Source organism: Rosa chinensis, chromosome 1, assembly GCF_002994745.2.
Source record: "Rosa chinensis cultivar Old Blush chromosome 1, RchiOBHm-V2, whole genome shotgun sequence".
Taxonomy (NCBI): domain Eukaryota; kingdom Viridiplantae; phylum Streptophyta; class Magnoliopsida; order Rosales; family Rosaceae; genus Rosa; species Rosa chinensis.
Window position 1 is genome coordinate 37,603,350 of NC_037088.1, and position 21,312 is coordinate 37,624,661.

The 21,312-nt window shown below is 38.9% G+C and overlaps 1 non-coding gene across 1 annotated transcript; it reads left to right on the forward strand.

Annotated features, from left to right (window-relative positions):
- Positions 1-9,373: 9,373 nt before the first annotated feature.
- On the forward strand, positions 9,374-9,477 carry LOC112183145. The gene has a single exon (XR_002929742.1). It is a non-coding gene; the product is annotated as a U6 spliceosomal RNA (small nuclear RNA).
- Positions 9,478-21,312: the final 11,835 nt, after the last annotated feature.

Consider the following 21,312-nt stretch of genomic DNA (forward strand, 5'->3'; position numbering starts at 1 on the left):
ACCACCGGACCACATGCATATTGTTGACATGCTCCAAAAATTAATATATATCTCTATTTTGGATTTAATCTATATCCGGTTGGGTATAGAAATATATATTAATTTTGTGGAAATATATTAGAACCATGCATGTGGTCCGGTGGTTGGAGCTTGCACTTTCACACCCACTTGCGTGTGTTCGAGTCTCCTCAAACGCAAAATGTTGATTTATTTTGGATTTAATCCATATCCAGTTGGGTATAGAAATATATATTAATTTTTGTGGGAATATATTAGAACCATGCATGTGGTCCGGTGGTTGGGGCTTTCACTTTCACACCCACTTGCGTGGGTTCGAGTCTCCCCAAACGCAAAGTGTTGATTTATTTTGGATTTAATCCATATCCTGTTGGGTATATAAATATATATTAATTTTGTGGGAATACATTAGAATCATGCATGTGGTCCGGTGGTTGGGGCTTTCACTTTCACACCCACTTGCATGGGTTCGAGTCTCCCCAAAAGCAAAGTGTTGATTTATTTTGGATTTTTCATTTCAGATTGGCCAGGGTCATTTTAGGAATTTCACTTCCATGTGGGGCCCACCTGTACTGAGTTGGATCGCCACGTCAGCAGCTAACGGCATAAATTAACGGAATCATAACGGATGGACCTATTGGAGGAGAAAATGATAGTGTGGAGGTGTTTTTGATGAAATTGAAAGTTGAGGGACTGAATTGATGTTCGACCCAAACCATAGGGTACTAAACAGTAATTAGCCCTTAAATATATGTCATCTTCGTTAGAGTATTTTTATTTTAGTAGAATGATAATCTTGTCATTCTAATAATTTTTTCTCTAGATGTATTGCTTTACATCTTTGTAGTGCTATTTCAAACAATGTAAATATGTGTAGTAAATAAATTTGAATAAATTCAGTGCTTCAGAATAAAATTCAAAATTTATTAATAAGCCAACGATAATCAAATCAAGGTCTTTGTTTAGAAATCTAATTCATCAAACCATTCTTTAAGACCAAATAATAGTCTAATTAAAAAATGAGGCATTATGCCTTCACAACTGTCTGTGGAAAATAAAATGAATAAAGCAGATCAATTAAGATTGAGAACATCCATTGACTTAGCAAGTTCCTCTTTGTCATTGAAGTCTGCAATTGTAAGGTTGACGTCTAGGTCGTGACCTTCTTCTTCCATATAGTGAGCCTCTTGTTCTTTAGACTCTCTATACCTCTTGTAATTAGCTGCTACTATGTTGTTTGCTTGGCAGTTCTTGTACCAATGCCCAATAAATCCACACCTATAGCATGGTTCATTGTCAACTTTTTCCTTTTGCATCTTTTTTTCACGATCCCCATGTCCCTTTCCACGTGGTGCATTGTTGCCACATGGGTAGGGATCAGCACGTCTAAACCCCCTTACATTGGAGTTCTTTCCACCTTTTATTTTTCCATAATTAGCCTCAGGAATTTTCTTTGTCCCAGTGGGCCTGACATTGTTGTTCAAGAGAACCTCATTATATCTCTCAGCCACTTGCAGTAGGCTTATTAACTTATTGAAGGTTGTGATTCTTTTGTTGTCATACTCTAACTTATACTGGTTCGCTAGTATAAATGCTGAAGTAGGAAAGGTGGTAAGAGTCTTGTAGATCATATCATCTTCTGTGATTTCCCTTCCACAGAAATTGAGACGTGTCAGGCTCATATCATCTTCGTCTTCTTCATGTCTGTTGCAGCAGCGATGGGTGGGCAGGGCAGGCTGCTACAAGGGGCTGGGTTGCGCTAGCGTGCGAGGGGCAGTGGGGTGCGGTGCTACAGATATCATAGTGGGCAGGCTGCTGCAGGGATCGGTGCTGGGATGGGCTCGGTCTGGACGTGAAGGTGATTAAGGCTGATCTGCAGGTGGGAAGGAGCCGTGCTTGCAGGTGAGAGGCCGGTAAGATGAGGGGGCCGCACAGGGATGCAGGCACAAGGATGGGCTGCCGGAGGCCGGTCTGGCCTGCGAGGACGTGCGCTGGATGCCGGTAGAGAGCAGCACTGTTGTAGGCGGGGCTGGGGCCACGCTGGGGGTGCTGCAACTGGGCTGCTGGGCTTGGTGGTGGTGGGATCTGCAGTAGGATCAGAGCAGCAGCGCTGGTGCAGGTGAGCGAACACTGGGTAGGGCGAGGGGCCGCCGGGGCAGTGTTGGAAGTTGCAGCGTGCGGCCTGGTGAGTTGGGATCGGGTGGGAAGGGCCGCCGGGGAAGAAGAGATTTTTTTTTTTTTTTTGGTTGTTGGTTGCGGCAGAAAAAGAAGAAAATATTTTTTTTTCTTTTCGATAGAAAGAAAACTAGAAAATTAGGATTTTTTTTTTATCTTTGGCTATTGGCTCTGAGCGTGCTGATAACATGTAAAAGTAAAATGGGAATTGGAATTGGTCTACTCATTTCATTTCATAGCCCCTTTATATAGGGAGAGAATTACAACGGAAAGATCAATTACAATAATAATATTAACTACTTATTGGTCTATAATCCATGCTGATTGATGGTGATTGCTAATTACTTGATTCCCTCTCTGTCAATCACTTTGACGAAGGCACATAATGTGTTTTTCCTTTAACAATATCATTGTTATTGTTAGCTTGGATACATATATTTTCTATAAAATGTTTTGTCCTTGATTGAAGTTAGGAGTTTTTGCCTTAGAAGATACAACTAGTGAGACTCCTTCAAAGAAAACCACACTTACAATTTCCACTCCCACTAGTGAAACATAAAACTCAAAATCCACCACTCCTAAGATGACAAAAGATGAAATAGAATATCATTGTCACAATAGGATTCTTAGTGCCCTTTCTAATGATCTCTACGATGTCTATCGTGATACCACTAGTACAAAGAGCCTTTGGGAAGAGTTAGAAGCTGAGTATGAGTTAGATGATGCAGGCATAGATCGTTTTACTGTGTCAACCTTTAACAGCTACAAAATGGTTGAGGAGAAAACCGTGAGTGTGAAAATCCATGAGTTTAAAGACCTCTTAAGAAAAGGAGAGTCAAAGGGAACCAAGTTTACCGAAGAATTCAAAGTGTCTTGCCTCATAGATAAACTACCCCCTAGTTGGTCAAACTTTGCCAAAAGTCTTAGGCACTAACAAGGAGCTAGAGTTGACCTTAACCAAAGTGTTTAACAACCTTAGGGTAGAAGAGAAGCATAGGTTAGAAGAGCAGATTGAAGAAGGAAAATGTAAGGTGATTCTAGTGGAGAATTCAAACAATAGGAATAGGTTCGAACGTAGAAAGAATTCCTTCAAGAGAACCAATAGAAACAATTCCTTCCACCAAAACTAAAATTCCTTTCTTCAAGACTTCAACCCTAGGTTGCATTAATAGGTCCCATAACAATTCCAATGACGAGAGAGAGCAAGCATGCTTTGTCTATGGGAGGACCAATCATTTAGCAAGGGACTGCCATTTTAAGAAGACAGAAGTCTACAAGCCTAAACCCAAATGGAACAAAGCGCAAAAGGGTCCAAAAGCTCAAGTAAATATGCTTGTAGATCAAGATGATCAAAATGATCATATTTTGAGGTATAGTTCTAAGCCCTTAATTAATTTTACACACTCTAATAGTGATTGGTGGGTAGATTTTGGAGCAAATGTACATGTGTGTTTTGACAAAAGGTTTTTTTTAAAATTATCAGGACTCAAGTGGAGGAAGTGTAAACCTAGGAAATGACACTGTTGCACCAGTACATGGAGTAGGAGACATAGAGTTGAAAATGACGTTTGGAAAGACCTTAATTCTCAAGGGGGTGCGACATGTTCCAGAAGTGAGGAGAAATCTTATTAGTGCTTCATGTTTAATGAAACAAGGTTTCAAAGGAGTCTGATAGGATTGTTATTACGTCAAAGAATAATATTTTTATTGGAAAAGGATGTGTTAGTGAAGGTTTCATTAATTTGAATGTAGCACATGAAATGAATAAAATTTCTCCTCAAATTTTTAGTGTTGAATCTTGTGATGTGTGGCATGGAAGGTTAGGACATGTGAGTTTGAACAAAATCAAAAGATTGATGGACTTAGAGTTAATACCAAAGTCTAGTGTAGATTTTAAGCAAAAATGTGAAGTGTGCATGTGTTCAAGCCAAACGACCCAAGTTATCCTATAACAAGCTTGTAGAAAGAGGCAAACAAGTTTTAGAACTCATTCATAGTGATGTATGTGACTCAAATAGAACCCCTACTAGGTGGAAACAAATACTTTGTGACATTTATTGATGACTACTCTAAGTATTGTTATATCTTTCTTATCAAAACAAAAGATGAGGTGTTTGATAAGTTCAAGGTATATAAGAGTGAAGTTGAAAACCAATTAGAGAAAAAGATCAAAAGACTTGGGTTTGATAGAGGTGGAGAGTATACCTCTAATGATCTTAATACCTTTTGTGAAGAACATGGAATTATTCACGAAGTCACTCCACCTTACACACCTCAATCCAATGGTGTAGCGGAGAGGAAAAATAGGACTTTAATTGTTAGACATGGTCAACTCCATGATCCTTAGTAGTGGAGTACCTGAGAATTTGTGGGGGGAAGCAATGCTGACAGCTTGTTTCATACTTAATAGGATAATTGTGAGATAGAACGAAAAAAACTCCTTACGAGTTGTGGAAAGGAAGGTCACCCAATCTCAAAATCCTTAGAGTGTGGGGGTGTTTAGCAAAGGTACTTATACCAGATCTTAAGAGAAAGAAAATAGGTCTCAAGACCGTAGACACCATATTTCTAGGTTATGCCAAAAATAGCAACGCTAATAGGTTCTTAGTATTTAACTCTGATGTTAAGGAAGTTGCAAACAACATTGTTATAGAATCTAGAGACGCTACTTTCTTTGAAGATATCTTTCCTTTCAAAACCCGAATTCCAAAAGAAAAAAAAATTAGAGACAAACCTTCTAGTTCAACCACAAATGAAAATGCAGAACCTTTAGATCCTAGAAAGAGTAAAAGGGCTAGTGACAGGACCAGCCCCAGATTTCACCCTGAAATCCAAAGTGACCCTGCGGGGCCCACCTTAGAAGAAATTCTACCAAAAATTTGGCGGAACTTCCCCTAAAATGGGCTACCCAAACCTGTACAAAACATTTACACTTAATCAATTCATCCTTATGCTCCTGGAGCCACCCTGCTCCCCAAATCAACATCAGTCTCCAATTCCCAAAACACACATCTCAACTCGAATAGCATAAATCCCATAGGTAATCAGAGCAATTCTAACAGAAATGTATAAGAGGAAAACCTAATTCAAAGGCAGATGCGGAAGCCATGCTGTTGACTATGCCTCAACCCGTGTACGCCCGACCTCAACCAATTCGCCTGCAAACTGGGCATTTGAAACCGAAGGGCCCAGGGGAAAGTACATAAAATACGTTAGCGTGAGTGGACAAAAATAAACAATTTTTAAACTAAATGGATTTTATATTTTCCCACATTTATTTCCTTAAAAACTCTCGATGCATGCAACGATTTAGAAAACAAATCACGAGAAGCTCCGCTCAAGAAAAACCGACTAGCCCCGCTAGCTAGTCACAAACAACTAAGAGGAAAGATCGAAACTCCGATACTCAACAGGATAAGACCAGCCCCGCTGGTTACACAGAAATCAGATTAGGCCCCGCTAGTCGAGAAATGATAGGATATGGGGAAGAGATATCACCATACGGGAAATGGAGCCTCCCAGGCTCTACCTACCCTCAACTGCCACTCACACATAGATTGTGCGAGGAGGAGAACTAATAACCTTAACTTCCACTCACACATAGATTGTGCGAGGAGGAGACCAAATAACCTCGACTGCCACCCACGTGAGGAGGAGAATAAATCACCTCTACTGCCACTCACCAACACGAAGTAGGTGAGGAGGAGAACAAGCTACGAAACGAACCCAGAAATGAAGACAAGGAAGAGAGCTTTCCAACGACATCTTATACGTCAAAATCCGTCGCCGGATGGAGGAGTTATGGCCGGAAGAAGGTGAAGAGGTCGGAGAGGAAGAGAGAATCGGGGAGAGGGCTCGGTAAGTTTCCGAAAATGGAAACTTACTACAGTAACTCGGCTATTTATAGAAAATTATCATGAACAGTAACTTTAGTATTTTGGCCATAACTTTCGCATATGAACTCCGATTTTTACGTACCACATATACACGCGCTCGGTTTAACGTCCTCTATAACTTTCATGAAGAACATTTTCTCAAATTTTGACCCGAATAAAAAGTCATATTTTAGGGCCACTAAAAGTATCGAAACGACGGTAAAAGTGAAAGTAGTTGTAGTTTACCGTCCAAATGACTAGTAAACGGGTAAGTGAAGATACGGGATGTTACATTCTCCCCTCCTTATAAAAATTTCGCCCTCGAAATTTCATGCCGGTTAGAACAGAAAAGGCACACCATTTAATTCAAAAATACCACAATCTTGAAACTTATCACTCTTCCCTTAAATTAAGCTTTCTTTTTCACAACCTCAAATCAACAACTAACAAAAGCAATGTAGATCCCCACTACAAAAGCAATGAAGACATACTTATAATCCAAAATTATCAACGTTCAAAGTCGAATCACTTGTCTTGTTGAACCATGTAGCATCATAACTTTCTCATAAAAGTTGCTTAGTGAAGATCCAACCCATTCACCATCAATAGTATGACAACCACAAGATGGTCATTGCTAATCAACAATTCTAAAACAAATAACTTACAGCATTTCCTTCCTTGTTTGTTTGTGCATAAAATTCCTAATCGAAGGTCGTTCACGTAAAGGTCCCATTGTTGTCAAACATACGAAGGTCAACCTCGAAACGGACCCATAAATTTTTAACCAAGTAGGTTATGGGGCCACTACACTTCCGTTGCGCTACTCTGATACATGACCAAAATCATTGGTCCAGCCTTGAAGAGACGTTCTAAGTCAACGAGGAAAACTCATTTGATAGTTACCTTACTGGCCACACATACATCACCTCACTCGAAAATTTTTTATAAATACGAAAATGTGAAAAACTTTTCTAAATTAAATGTGTCTCAAGAGATTTACTAATTACCAATGTCTCCAATCAAACTGCTACTATTTCTCACAAGTTAGTACTCGCTTAACTACCATGCCATGTACCATGCCTTCAGAAATCTCGAGCAAGCAAAAACCATAACTACTAACTCTACTCCAGCTCGAGGACTCAAGTCCGAAAGAAGATGCATCACACTCAAGTTGTTCTTAGCTGAGGCTACAATTTTTTAGTAGTCATATATCTGAAATCTGGTTGAATCCATATCGTTCTCGTTGATCTCTATTGCCTCAAATGATAATCTTAATTCATACCCAGGTAATTCTCACTACCGAGAGCACCACAATCTAAATTACTAGATGCTAGACTCGAATTTTGATCAATCCAAAATAAAATAGCTTTCTTAATTAGTTAGGAAAACTCTCTCTTATAACTACTTCACCAGCCCAAATAGCAACATCTCAAACTAGCTGACAAAACCTCATGACAATTTTATTACAGATACAACATTGTGGAAATTTTTCCTAACCCTGTACGTACCAACTCCTTTACTAGACTACACTGTATCCAACAACACTTATAAATGTTCCAAATCCGATCCAAGAGTTAACCAACTATAAAAGAAATTCAACTCTTGAAATGAACGATTCTCAAACTGAAACCTTGCCAGACATTATAATTTGATCGATTTCATAGCAACCCCGCCGAACTTAACATACCAAAAGAAAAGTTTACCTCCATTCGTGACTGAAAAACCCCATGTGCAAAGCAACCGATAAATGGTTCGATAGGTAAACAAAAGTGCATCGTATTACGTGAGCGTAAAGCACCTCAAATACTGCAAAGAAGAAAATAGACTCGTGAATTAAGGAAAAAGATATCGAAGCTATAATGAAATCCACAAGCAGGAAAGAAATTCTTTAATAGTCCCCAAAGGACTCATCGAGAAACCATCATTGAATGCTGGCAGAATCCCAAAACTTGTTGACTAGCATCGCCCCGCAAGGAAAACTATCACCAAACCTTCTTCGTTACTCTAAGATTCAAAACTTTGATCATTACCACATCACGTAGGAATTCCACTTGCATTACTATGGACACTCCGTGGGGTTATTACGACCCATTCTTGATCCCAAGTTCAATAATTTCACCCACACGGATATCCAATGATACCAAGTAGTACCTTCATACACAATAAAAGTGATCAAAACCGTCGAAGACGATTCAAATGTTTTTGATTTCTGAAACCTTTCGAATCCTCAATTCTCACTTTTGCTTTTAATCGATTGCAAATTCCTAAATTTTGCTGTAACGGTCATCCTTCCCTGGCAACGTCACCCATCATAAGATGGATACCCGTCCAACATTATGTATCGCTCTCAGCGATACCAAGATCCGAAGGTGGTCCCACCACTCTTCCAATCAAATTCCAAGTTCAACCCGTAAGAGGTTTGACTCAAAAATATAACTAGAGCTCTGGTCAATCTATGACCCCAAGATTCATAATTCAAATCAAACTTCGTATCACATAGTAATTCGTTTGAACCACTATGGATACCCAACGGTGTCACTACCATTAATCCCCGAAGTTGTATTAAACCATTTCACTGTAATCAATAACCAAAAACATTCAATCTCGGACAATATCCTTCACTTGGACAAAACTATGTCCACAAGTCATGGTCAGGTCAACAGACCCAGGTGTCCAATTAGAGGAAATTTCCAATCCGGTTTTCTTTGTGAATTGCAAAGTATCATTCCAAAATGACTCTCACAACACCAACCACGTCTACATGACACATCCCCCGTAACTCGGTTCAAGGTTAGAACCAATATTACTATTAGTCTCACATCAAACCACAATTCTGATTCCAAGTATTTAGAGACAGCCCAAAGCTATAATTGCTTGTCTCAGATACTCGAACATGAAATCAAACTCCGTTCTCGCACCTTAAACCTTGCCCAACAAACTTACTAGCATCGAGGAAGAAATAACCACAACGTTTCCTCGAATCACCTCGTAGCACAACTCGAAATTGTAGAGTAGTCTTACTCTACCATCAGTAGGGAAAATGTGCAAAACATGCGAACAATCCGCTACGCAACGAAAACCCTAGGAGGTCGGCGTGCAAGAGGCATAGCACCTAAAGGAACACCATCTAGACATGTACCTTACACACTTAAATGAATACATCAGCACCGAAGAGTAAACGATGGGGAACCGCTGCAGTTGGGCCATCACTCGGGAGGTACTATGTAACATCAAGTGCGTAAGGTAACAGAATAGAAACAAGACTACAGAACCTGACAACCTAATGCTCTGATACCAACTGACAGGACCATTTCGGGGACATCTGATAAAATTGGAACGATACAGAGAAGATTAGCATGGCCCCTGCGCAAGGATGACACGCATAAATCGAGAAATGGTCCTGTCAATATCTGCCTGGGGTTATGCAATATTGCACGCAGCTTTACTTATTCGTTTCAGAGCCACTGCTAGCCAACCATTTACTACGTACCAGTTGGTAACTGGATATGAGCCTGACATTTCACACTTACGCATATTTGGTTGCGCAGTATATGTGCCGATTGCGCCCCCACAGCGCATCAAAATGGGTCCTCAGAGACGATTAAGTATTTATGTTGGATACGAATCCCCAACAATTATCCGCTACTTGGAACCCTTGACAGGCGATCTCTTTACCGCTAGATTTGCAGATTGTCACTTTGATGAGACAGTCTTCCCGTCGTTAGGGGGAGATAGGAAAAAGGATTTTCCAAGGGAACGATAGGAATTGTCATGGTTTGTCCCCACTCTGTCCCATTTTGATCCCCGCACTTCACAAAGTGAAAGTGAAGTGAAAAGAATAATCGATCTTCAGAACATAGCAGATTCGATGCCTGATATGTTTACTGATATTGCAAAAGTGATGAGATCACATATACTAGCTGCAAATGTGCCTGCAAGGTTAGAAGTCCCCAACAGGGGGCACGGTGTCCAGATAGAGGCACTGCAACCACACTTAGTGGAGGTGTGGTTGAGGCCGTGGCTCCCCAAAGGAAGAGGGGGAGGCCACTTGGTTCGATTGACACTCACCCAAGGAAGAAGAGGGTGAGTAAGGCACAAACCGATCCATTAATCATCAATGTAGAGAATCCCTCTAATGAGATTGTCTCTGATTATAGTTATGTCCATGAATCAATACTGGAGGACGCTCCGATGTTTGAAATGATTTCAGAGAACAAAGAAATCTCAAAGGATTATGAGAGTGCGTATGAGTTGATAGAAAGATCTTCCATACACATTGATGATATATACTGTTGCTCAAGGATTCATAGAACACGATGATATCGAACCACGCTCTGTTGCAAAATGTCAACAAAGAGCAGATTGGCCTAAATGGAAAGAATCAATCCAGGCAGAATTAGATTCTCTGACAAAGAGACAGGTATTTGGTCAGGTAGTGCTAACCCCACCAAGTGTAAAGCCTGTAGGACATAAATGAGTCTTTGTCAAAAAGCGTAATGAGAAGAATGAAGTCCTGAGGTAGAAGGCTCGCCTTGTGGCACAAGGTTTCTCACAACGCCCTGGAATTGACTACGAGGAGACATACTCTCCTGTAATGGACGTTATAATGTTCCGCTACTTAGTTAGCTTAGTAGTTTCCGAAGGATTGGAAATGCAGCTCATGGATGTGGTTACTGCATATCTCTATGGGGATCTAGATTCAGAGATATATATGAAAGTGTCTAATAGCCTTACATTACCCAAGTCAAGTGACTCTAAACCACGGAGTGCGTTTGCAATTAGGTTGAAACGCTCACTTTAAGGATTGAAACAATCCAGGCGGATGTAGTATAGCCGTCTAAGTGACTACTTGATTGGGAAGGGATATAAGAACGATGAATTATGCCCCTGCGTATTCATAAAGAAAACAAGTTCCAGATTTGCAATTGTAGCAGTATATGTCGATGATATGAACATAATAGATACTCTTGATGAAATAAGAGAAACCGCGAGCTACTTGAAATCCGAATTTGAGATGAAGGATCTTGGGAAAACTCGATTCTGTCTAGGCCTTGAACTAGAACACCGAGTTTGTGGAATACTAATCCACTAGTCTGCGTATGTCCAAAAGTCAGGCAATTTAACATGGACAAAGCGCATCATGCTAGCACTCCCATGATCGGTCGAAGCTTGGATGCAAAGAAAGATCCATTTCGTCCAAAGGAAGATGACGAAGAGGTGTTGGGAGCTGAAATTCCCTATCTAAGTGCAATAGGCGCATTGTTGTACTTAGCCCAATGTACTCGACCAGACATTGCATTCTCAGTGAACTTGTTAGCTAGATTTAGCTCAGCGCCAACGCAGCGTCACTGGAATGGTATCAAGAACGTTTTCCGATACCTAAAAGGAACCATTGACTTGGGACTGTTATTTCCCTATAGAGAGACAAGAGAGACCGCAGATGGAATTGCAATCCCTAAAGGAAATGTTGATGGCGAAGGTGCCACTCAGTACACCGAAATATCAAATGACGTTTTGGTTGGTTTTGCTGATGTTGGGTACCTCTCTGACCGACATAAATGTCGTTCCCAAACTGGTTATGTATTTACCATTAGGAACAGGGCGATATCTTAGAGATCAACTAAGCAAACTCTTGTGGCTACCTCCTCGAACCACTCAAAGATCATTGCTCTACATGAGGCGGTTCATGAGTGTGTATGGTTAAGAGCTATCATCACACATATTCGAGGGACTAGCTAGTGGTTTGAGTTCTACCACTAAAGAGTCTACTTGCATTTATGAAGATAATGCAGCTTGCATCGAACAGATGAATCTAGGATATATCAAGGGTGATAATACAAAACACATATCGCTAAAGTTTTCCTACAATCAGCAACAACAGACACTCCTCAAGATTCAAGTGAATCAAGTAAGGTCTGAGGAGAATGTGGCAGATTTGTTCACCAAATCACTGCCTAAGGCCACATTTGAGAAACATGTGAAAAGCATAGGAATGCAAAGACTTTTCAAGCTCCCTTGATTAATGTAAAGATCAGGGGGAGGTGTAGACGTCAGGGGGAGTCTAACACACACATGTCATCCTCAAATGTAAAAGGTGCGTTGGGCTCTTTTCCTTCGACCAAGGTGTATTTTTTGTCCCACAGGGTTTTTATTGTTACTTGGCAAGGTTTTTAGTGAGGCAACAACTCATGCACCATTTCATCTTTGACTTGGCACAAGGGGGAGTGTTAAAGGAAAAACACATTATGTGCCTTCGTCAAAGTGATTGACGAAGAGAGAATCAAGTAATTAGCAATCACCATCAATCAACATGGATTACGGACCAATCAGTAGCTAATATCATTATTGTAATTTATCTTTCCGTTGTAATTCTCTCCCTATATAAAGGGGCTATGAAATGAAATGAGTAAACCAATTCCAATTCTCATTTTACTTTTACAGATATCAATGAAAGTTTATAGTAAATGATTGAATATATATAATAGAAAGCAACATACACAATAATTATTATTTTAATTTGCTAGAAAAAAAAACTGCAAGAGATGAACTTGAAGTGACTTCTTGTTGCTTCTTGATGTGGCATCTTCTTACCCTTAAATCTATATCTGAGCGCCGTGAGTAAAATTCAAACACATTATAGCAAGTCATATTCTAGCAGAGAAGCCGAGTCCAAATTGCTAACCACTGTCTTTCTTTTGTGTTCATTACTTGGTCGTGCGTATGGTACTTAATTGCAATAAAAAATCATCCCGGTCTTTCGGACATCCGCTTGCCCGAAGATACCTACCACAAATTGCTTTGTTCTTACATTCTTCCTGGACAGTCTCTGTCTTCCGGGCCAGACCTTTCTTTGGACGGCACAGGCATGTTGTCTGTGACCAACATTGCTGGGATCTGAGTCTAACGCCCCACAAGGTAGGCCGTGGTCCCTGTGGTACAAGGCCCTATCCATCAGATCCCTAAAGACAATACCATCCCAAAAATAGTTTATTACTTTATTAGGTGATCCAACAATAACCAAGGCATTAAGAAATACTAATTATTTAGTTTTAAGATTATATTGCTGATCACTCTTACAATATCTAAAACCTTTCTCAGGTCCTTCACATGGATATTGCCTATAACATTTCTTCTATTCCTTTTGGCTTTTGCCTTTCTTTAATTCCTCAAATGAGTTTATTAGGTGTCGTTCAAGTAATGGAAAGTTCTCCATCAAATCAGCTGGTGACTGCAAACTCAGAAAGCTCCCGCTCATTCTCAATCAAAGTTTCTAATGACTGGAAACTTCCATTTCTCCTAAAATTAAGATTTCAGTTGGCAACTAATTCGAAAATAAATTAAGAACTAAATCAGTGTTCACTTCTCATATTATTAAAAAAAGTTTCCCTTACTGTCATACTACTAAACTACTGATCATCTGTTTATGTCTTGCTCTTCCTCTAGACTGGTCAGGAGATTATTTTCTAATTTCCTTAACCCTTCAAACTGGCTATGTTGAGTCGCTAAACTCAATCACCGATATGACTTTAGAAATTTGAGGCAGAATCTTTTTTATATTCTTGTTCTTAGTTATTGTTTATGGAAAGTTGGAAACCAAGAAATGAGCTTGTTTTTAAATAGAGACAAATGACTCATTGAGGTGGTTTATCTAGTCGCCAATATGAGCAATCTATAATATAATCAAGGTAGGAAAATTCTACAATATGTTAACGTATGACATGCATACAATTGCCTTAAAAGTGGTAAAATGAGTCCTCAAAATAGTAATATTAGTCGTTAAAGTAGTAACATGAGTCATTAAAGTGGTAAATTTTCTTAGTTACCACATGAGTCCTCAAAATAGTAATATTAGTCCTCAAAGTGATAACATGAGTCCTTAAAGTGGCAAATTTTCTTAGGTTACCATATGAGTCCTCAAAGTGGTAACATGAGTCCTTAAAGTGATAAAAATAGTTGATGTATGAGAAATGTTAACATACCATAGCTTTACCCATCAAGCTAATGCCATTTTATTGAGACCTAAACTTTTTTTTTGAGAATAATAGTCAACCATTTTATTAATAAGAAACATAAGAAAAATTACAACTTAAATATGTAGAAACTACATCAAAATATAAACTAATAAGGGAAATACTAGATGCAATAAAGCATCGGAAATAAAACCTAACAAAGATACGAAGGGATGCAATTAAGCATTTGATGACCCCCAGGACAGAGTCCGGGCTATGTAAAACGGCTCCAATAGTATGGCCGACCATACTTCCACGCATAGAAATATGTCGAATAGAGGGTAACCTTCTATCAAGGTAACCGCCGGTAGTGTGACCGACCTTGCCTACTCCACGCAATAAAATACTCTGAATAAAGAGCAATCTTCTACCTACAATTCCAGCATGTAGAGAAATTTCGGGCCCAAGAAAAGTCTCCCAAATCCCAAATACGAACCCTCACAGCTTCGGGCTCATTTACCAGAAGCAAACCCCCAAGAAGAAAGGCCCAACCCAAAGTCCTACTTGAACAATTCAACAGAACACAGGCCCAGCCAACCCTAGCAAAGGCCCATCTTGAGCAAAGGGCCCAGTTCCATGGTTGGACACCCAAAATCTCTCTGGGCACCTAAACTTAAAAAAGGTTCAACGTCTTATTAAATGGATGGTTCAGTTTATGCTGATCATGATGGTGCCCCAGGTTTTGTTATCAGTGATGAAAATGGCAAATCAATTCTGGCCTCTGCAAAACATATTGGTTGTTCAGATCTTCTTAAATATTAGTTCTCTGGGCTGGTCTCCAAGCTGCTTTCTTACATGGTTAAAGCTTATCTAAGTTGAAGGTGATTCCGAAATTCTGATTACTAACAAAGTCATTCCTCCATGAAGAATCATAAAGCTTCTTCAGGATATCGCACAACTGATTTCTCAATTCCATCACATTACTTACAAATATATATGGTGATAAGCAAATTTCCTAACTGATGTAGTGGCTAATTTTGGATATATACAGTAAGGCAATTTCCAGTTGGAACTACTCTCTTCCACTTTCGGCTTCAAATGTATTGTATCATGATTTTTTAGGTTTTGGTTGTGTTAGAAGAGGCTGTTTGTAGCCTTCGTTAATTTTTCCATCGAAAAGATAACAAAGACATTCGGCTATTAAAAGTTTAAAACCACAATACTACCTGAGGCACAAAGGTTCGTTATTCGAATTGAGATTTTGATTAGTAATTACAGTGAATGAAAATCTAAACAAAGAGTGAAGGATTTGATTAAAGACTAAACATCCTACAACAATTCCATTACATAATTTCAAGATTACAGTTTTCTTAAAAAAATTCAATTGCTGGGTCCTCGAAATAACAATCACAAGGTCGAAAGAGACTCCCATACCCCGTTTGTTTCTGGAAGACCTCTTCAGCTATTTCATAATTGTAACCGCATAAGTGAATTTTCATTATGATTTTACTTTGTCGCTAAGTTTGAACACTCTGAACTATTTTCATATCGTTACAAATACATTAGTTTTTGTGGTTTACATATATAGTAAAGATCTTTACATATATAAACTATGTTAATATAAAGAAAAGGCTTAATGTAAGAAAAGTGAGACTATACATAAAAAGCATCCATGACTCCATGAGTACTCGCACATGAATCATACATCCATGAGTTCTCGCACATAAATTGTACACCTATAGAAGTGTAGTATTAATAAACAATTATTAGAAGATGTCCATAAACTATTTCATGTAACACTTCAAAGCGTTAATTTTTTTTTTTGAGAAGAGAACATAACCATTAATCAACAAAGCTTACATTGGGGGGGACATGAACCAAAACCCCAAGAAACCGCGGTTACAGAGACCATTAGGCCAAAGGGCCCAAACTCTAACCACCAAACGCCTATTTCCAAGGCTACGTTGAGCAGATAAACCCGAAAATTCCAGTAAAACCTTATAATCAACTGCGAAGAAGACAGCGTCCTCTTCAACACCGTGTCCGAAGGAGCTAGACCACGTGTAAAGGATCGCTTATCAGCAAATCGACAACAAAAGTAAACCAGAGTTGAACAAAATCGTCCTCGTCCTCGGGAATGACACCATTTACATGGCTTAACACCTACACCAATTCCTAGCTCAAGAGAGTAGGAAACCAACCCTAGCTCAAAAGAGTAGGGACTTATTAAACCTAAACAAACCAAACTAAAAACCCTGACCAAAACCAAACTAAAAACCCTAACCAAAACCAAACTACAAACCCTAATTAAAACCACACAACACCAAAGCCCAAAGACAGGGGCCCGGCCCAGAGCCCTCTTCCCCCAACAACACCCAATCACCGCAGACAACCATTCCCCCCGCCGGCAACCACCATCGTCATCACCCCACTGCCTCGCCGTTGCCTGCCATCGCCACTCCACCATGCCAAGTTGCAAACAGAATCTACATCCTGTTGACAATCCCACCCATATCCAAACGCACGATAGAAACAGCTCCCTACAGGGAACCCTTCTGCCGCGATTTGACCGCTGCCACCATGATGCAGCCCGCCTAGGCGATGACTCCGAGTCCCTCCGCCGGAAAGAACCAAACCGCCGCAATAACTCGGCCGTCGTCGCCCCTGAACCCAGAAGGCCAGATCGAGACCGATCCGCCCAACCCGAACTCGAGAGCCCACCCTCCTCCTCCTCCTCCTCCTCTGGACCGCATCTCTGCACTAAGGGCCTTCCACCAATCATCACCGGCATCCTCTCCCGGGCCGGAACGCAGCGGCAGGATCGCCGGTAGCGCTCGGCCGGGAGAGAAACGAAACTCCGCCGGGATTCCTCCTTTTTTCCTACGCGCGTGGGGCGCGTTCTAGAGCCTCACTTCAAAGCGTTAATTATGGTTAATTTTGTATTATAAAACTTAATTTCCTTGAATATCTTAAGCACATCATTACCACACATTTTAGGAGCAAAACATGTTGAAATTCAAATCATACAAACTACATTTTCTACCTGACTTTTTTTTTTTTTTTTGAAAAGGGGTTTGGAATCTAGCCTAGCTGGGAGACTCAACCTCACGCTCGGTTTCACTTATTATATTAATATTTAAATTTTACAACGGAAGGAACATAAAACTTGAACCCCATGCTACAAATTAAGAAACATGACAATATTAATCCTCGTAGAGAACATCCTGGATAATAGCAGGAGTCTCTCCTAATCAAATATCATCAAACAAGCCCAAACTAGTAAGGTGCGCTAATCTTTCTACTACATCATTTGCTTCTACCTAACTTCTTTAGTAATGGAAAATATATCAAAAGTCACAAAAATTGTTGCAAGCATAAAATTTACATGTGCTTGGAAATTACTTATTGTGATTCCTACTTTAAAGTATGAATCATATTGACATTCATTCTATACTTTGCCCAATTGTAAATTTGTTATATATGATCCACATAAAAGCACCGAGAGGTTCATAGAGCCGAGATACGGGGAAAAAAATGAAGTGTTATCACAAAATATGGGTTGAAGGGTGGGCTTTGCTCAGTTGGGCTTTTGTAGTGGTCAAATTTTCCTTTTTTGGGGTTTAGAGTTCAAGGCCTCTTATTCTGGTCATAATTGTCACTATTAGATCAACTCCAACAGTTTTTCCATATTTTGATTTTTCTTTATTTTAGAGAAAAATGATCTTCTTTTGCTCTAACAAATTATCTATAACTATCCCTATTTTAGGAATAATGAGGAAAGACAAAACAAAATTGCTTAAATTTACAACAATCTCTAAAATTTTGAAAAAGAATTATGGAGATTTTAGAGAATGCTGTAAAATAGATAATCTATTGGAGTTGGAGAAGAAAAATTATATCAAACTTTAATTTTTACTTATCTCTAATACAAAAATTATAGAAAAGTTGTTAGAATTGCTCTGAGGAAATAAAACACATACATAAATTTAACTAGACCTTGGTCCTCGGCACCTGGAACAAATGGCCCAAATCAGAAGCCAAGATCCACCATATCTGCACCATAAAGGTCACGACCAAACCAATCCCTTAGCTCCACGTCTCTCCTCCTCTCTCTCCTTACAAACATTGAACTTTTTGCCAAAATTACTAGAAAAAAAAAGTTCTTGAAAGTCCCGAGGCAAATCCAAAAGTCAAACCTCCCCCACAACGACGCGTCACGTGTAATAAAACTACGCAATCGGATGGGTCCGACGGGATCCATAATTATCTTTCCATACAAGAAAATTCATACAAACTTTAAGGCATTCACATAATAAATCCAAGACATCACATGTACTCGTCGTTTTCAATTGATAATCAAACTTGTTTGTGCTCCTAGTTTTCGTGGATATGCATCATAGCTAACTAGCCCACCATGGATGCAAAAATTAATGTCACTTATGGCCCAAATCAGAAGCCTAGATCCACCATATCTGCACCATAAAGGTCACGACCAAACCAATCCCTTAGCTCCACGTCTCTCCTCCTCTCTCTCCTTACAAACACAGGTTTCAAAAAACATAAAAAGAGCAAAAAGTACTTTTTGCCAAAATTACTAGAAGAAAAAAAAGTTCTTGAAAGTCCCGAGGTAAATCCAAAAGTCAAACCTCCTCCACCACATATAATAAAACTACGCAGTCGAATGGGTCCGACGGGATCCATAATTATCTGTCCGTACAAGAAAATTCATACAAACTTCAAGGTATTCACATAATAAATCCAAGACATCACATGTACTCGTCGTTTTCAATTGATAATCAAACTTGTTTGTGCTCCTAGTTTTCGTGGCTATGCATCATAGCTAACTAGCCCACCATGGATGCAAAAATTAATGTCATTTATGACTATTATGTTGTCTTCATTGGTTTAACGGTGTCGGTGAGCTGTTAGTTATCTGAAACAACCTATTTTATAGAGGTTACATATCTCATTAAAATCATAGCATATAGGTGGAATATAGTTAAAAAACATAGTACCATTGAAGTGGTTGTGATTGTTTCTAGATTTTTATTCTATTTTTCTGATTTAATTCTTTTTGTTGTTTCAATCATTTATTGATAATCTAGATATATATTTTTCAGTGTTACAAGGAACCGGATATTTAACAAATTTATCCCAATTAACCTATTTGCCGCATTCTCCAGACCCTAAGTACAAAGTGCAGCATGTCATCAAAAAAAAAAAAGTACAAAGTGCAGCAGATTTCATGGAGGTTATTAACTGTTTAGAATATGTCTCCACAACCCTTCGAACGCTTCAAAGTCTGGGATGATGAATATGAGTGCAACCCACATGGGCTGGGGAGGCTAGCTAGCTAGGGCACCCAACATGATCCAATGTTTACGAGTACGTTGTCTGCTCTTTAGCTTGTTTTGTAGCCACCATGCATTCAAGTGATTTAACAGAGTCTCTTGCAATCAAGTGCAACCCATTCTTGTAATGAACGAGTACTTGGCCTCTTCACAAGAGAAATCAAATGAAAGAAGATCAAATGCTACAAAGCTATTAATTGTCGTTTATAAATATGAATTCATAGAAGAGTAACACTGCCTATAATCGATAGTCCTGATTAACTGAAAGTCCTCTTTAAGTCATTAACTGAAAGTCCTCTTTAAATTGCTTAATTAAAAAGTAGAGTATGATGTATGTATCTAGAGAATCGTCGCTTTAAAGTGAATTTTTCCGAGCTGGAACAACATGCACATTCTTTATAAATATCTCAAACAACATGCACGTTCTTCATAAATATCTCAATTCAAGGCTAAAAAAATTCTTAGCTAAAGTCTCCCAACTATATACGGATTTTCTAGAGATCGACCTCTAAAGGGTCTAGCTTGATCGAAGAGAATAATCTACTTATTGAACCGATATCTCTTAGGCACGGCATTATATAACATAGAATTACACTTGAAAATGGTGGAAAATTAGCTAACGTGTGGTGTAAGTTGAACCGTGTTAATCACGAATGGTTCCAACAAGAGATTTAGGGCCGTAAGACCGGCATAACCAGCTAATCTCAAAGAGTTGAACCCCCTACCTACCATTAATTCACACAAATATAACGTAATTTTGTATACAGAATTAATTATCTCAACTTGATGTTACAATATTATATATTTATACACAGTTACAATTAGTACATGCAAATCTTGGATTAACTAGAGAAATGGCTACCATGAACACATATTCTCTAACAAATACAAAGGCTTAATTAAGTTTTCCGGTGATTAGTTTATGCATCTTGCAATATTTTTTGCCCATGATTAGTTGAAAAGTTGCATTCCCAAAATTTTTAGATTAAAAAAGGAAATGGACACAAATGTGTTGGCAGTAGGTTACTTCAGCACACAAGTATTAAGTAGAGGTTTATTAAAAAGGGAAAATAAGTACGAGTAGGAGAGACTCTTTATTATTTTGGTAATTTATATAAGAGCCAGGACTACCAAGTACCAACATCTATTGTATAAGAAAGTACTTCTCTTATTTAAGTTTCTAGACTACGTATCCGCCACCCTAATCATTTCTTTAGCTTTTGATAAAGAGGATAGAAGCTAAAGATGACCTCATGTTTTCCTCCGATGTTAAACAAGTGCTGTTACGTACAACAAAAGTTATTGATTAGATGGACTAGTAGCTGGATTTAGAAGAGAAAAGTTGAGTTGTTTCATAACAAATTATGAGGCGAAAGTCACTAATGGTATCCATAGTTCAACGGACTTGGGGTTGGATTTGACTAGAGAGACTCTCTTCACAACACTAACTCTCTCCCTAAATCTTATGCCCCTTCAATTAGTGATTCTGAAGAGCCTTTGATTCAAGGCCGGCAAACAAGTAAGAAGACTCTGAACCAATTACACCATATTTCTTGCTCATATTGATGAATCAATCTCTCTCGCAAGGACTGACCAAGGCCTCCGCAAGCTAAGCAGAAGTAGCATGCGGAAATCCGTAAAGAAAAGCCAATTGTATAATAGTCATAATACCAAAATGATCACAAAATACAACCCCGGTCATTAAACTTTTGAAAATATTACCAAGTAGCTGTTGATTTTGTATATTTTCCCTTTAGAAAGTTGGAATATGAATTCCATGCAAGTTCAGCCACCCATGACACAAAATAAAAGGGTTCTTTAAAAAAAATAATTAAATAAATAGAAAAGACTAAATGCAGTTTGCTACATTGACTGATTGACATTTGGTGTAATTATTAAAGGTGATATGTTTTGATAATTTTTGAATCAAAGCTATGAATTATA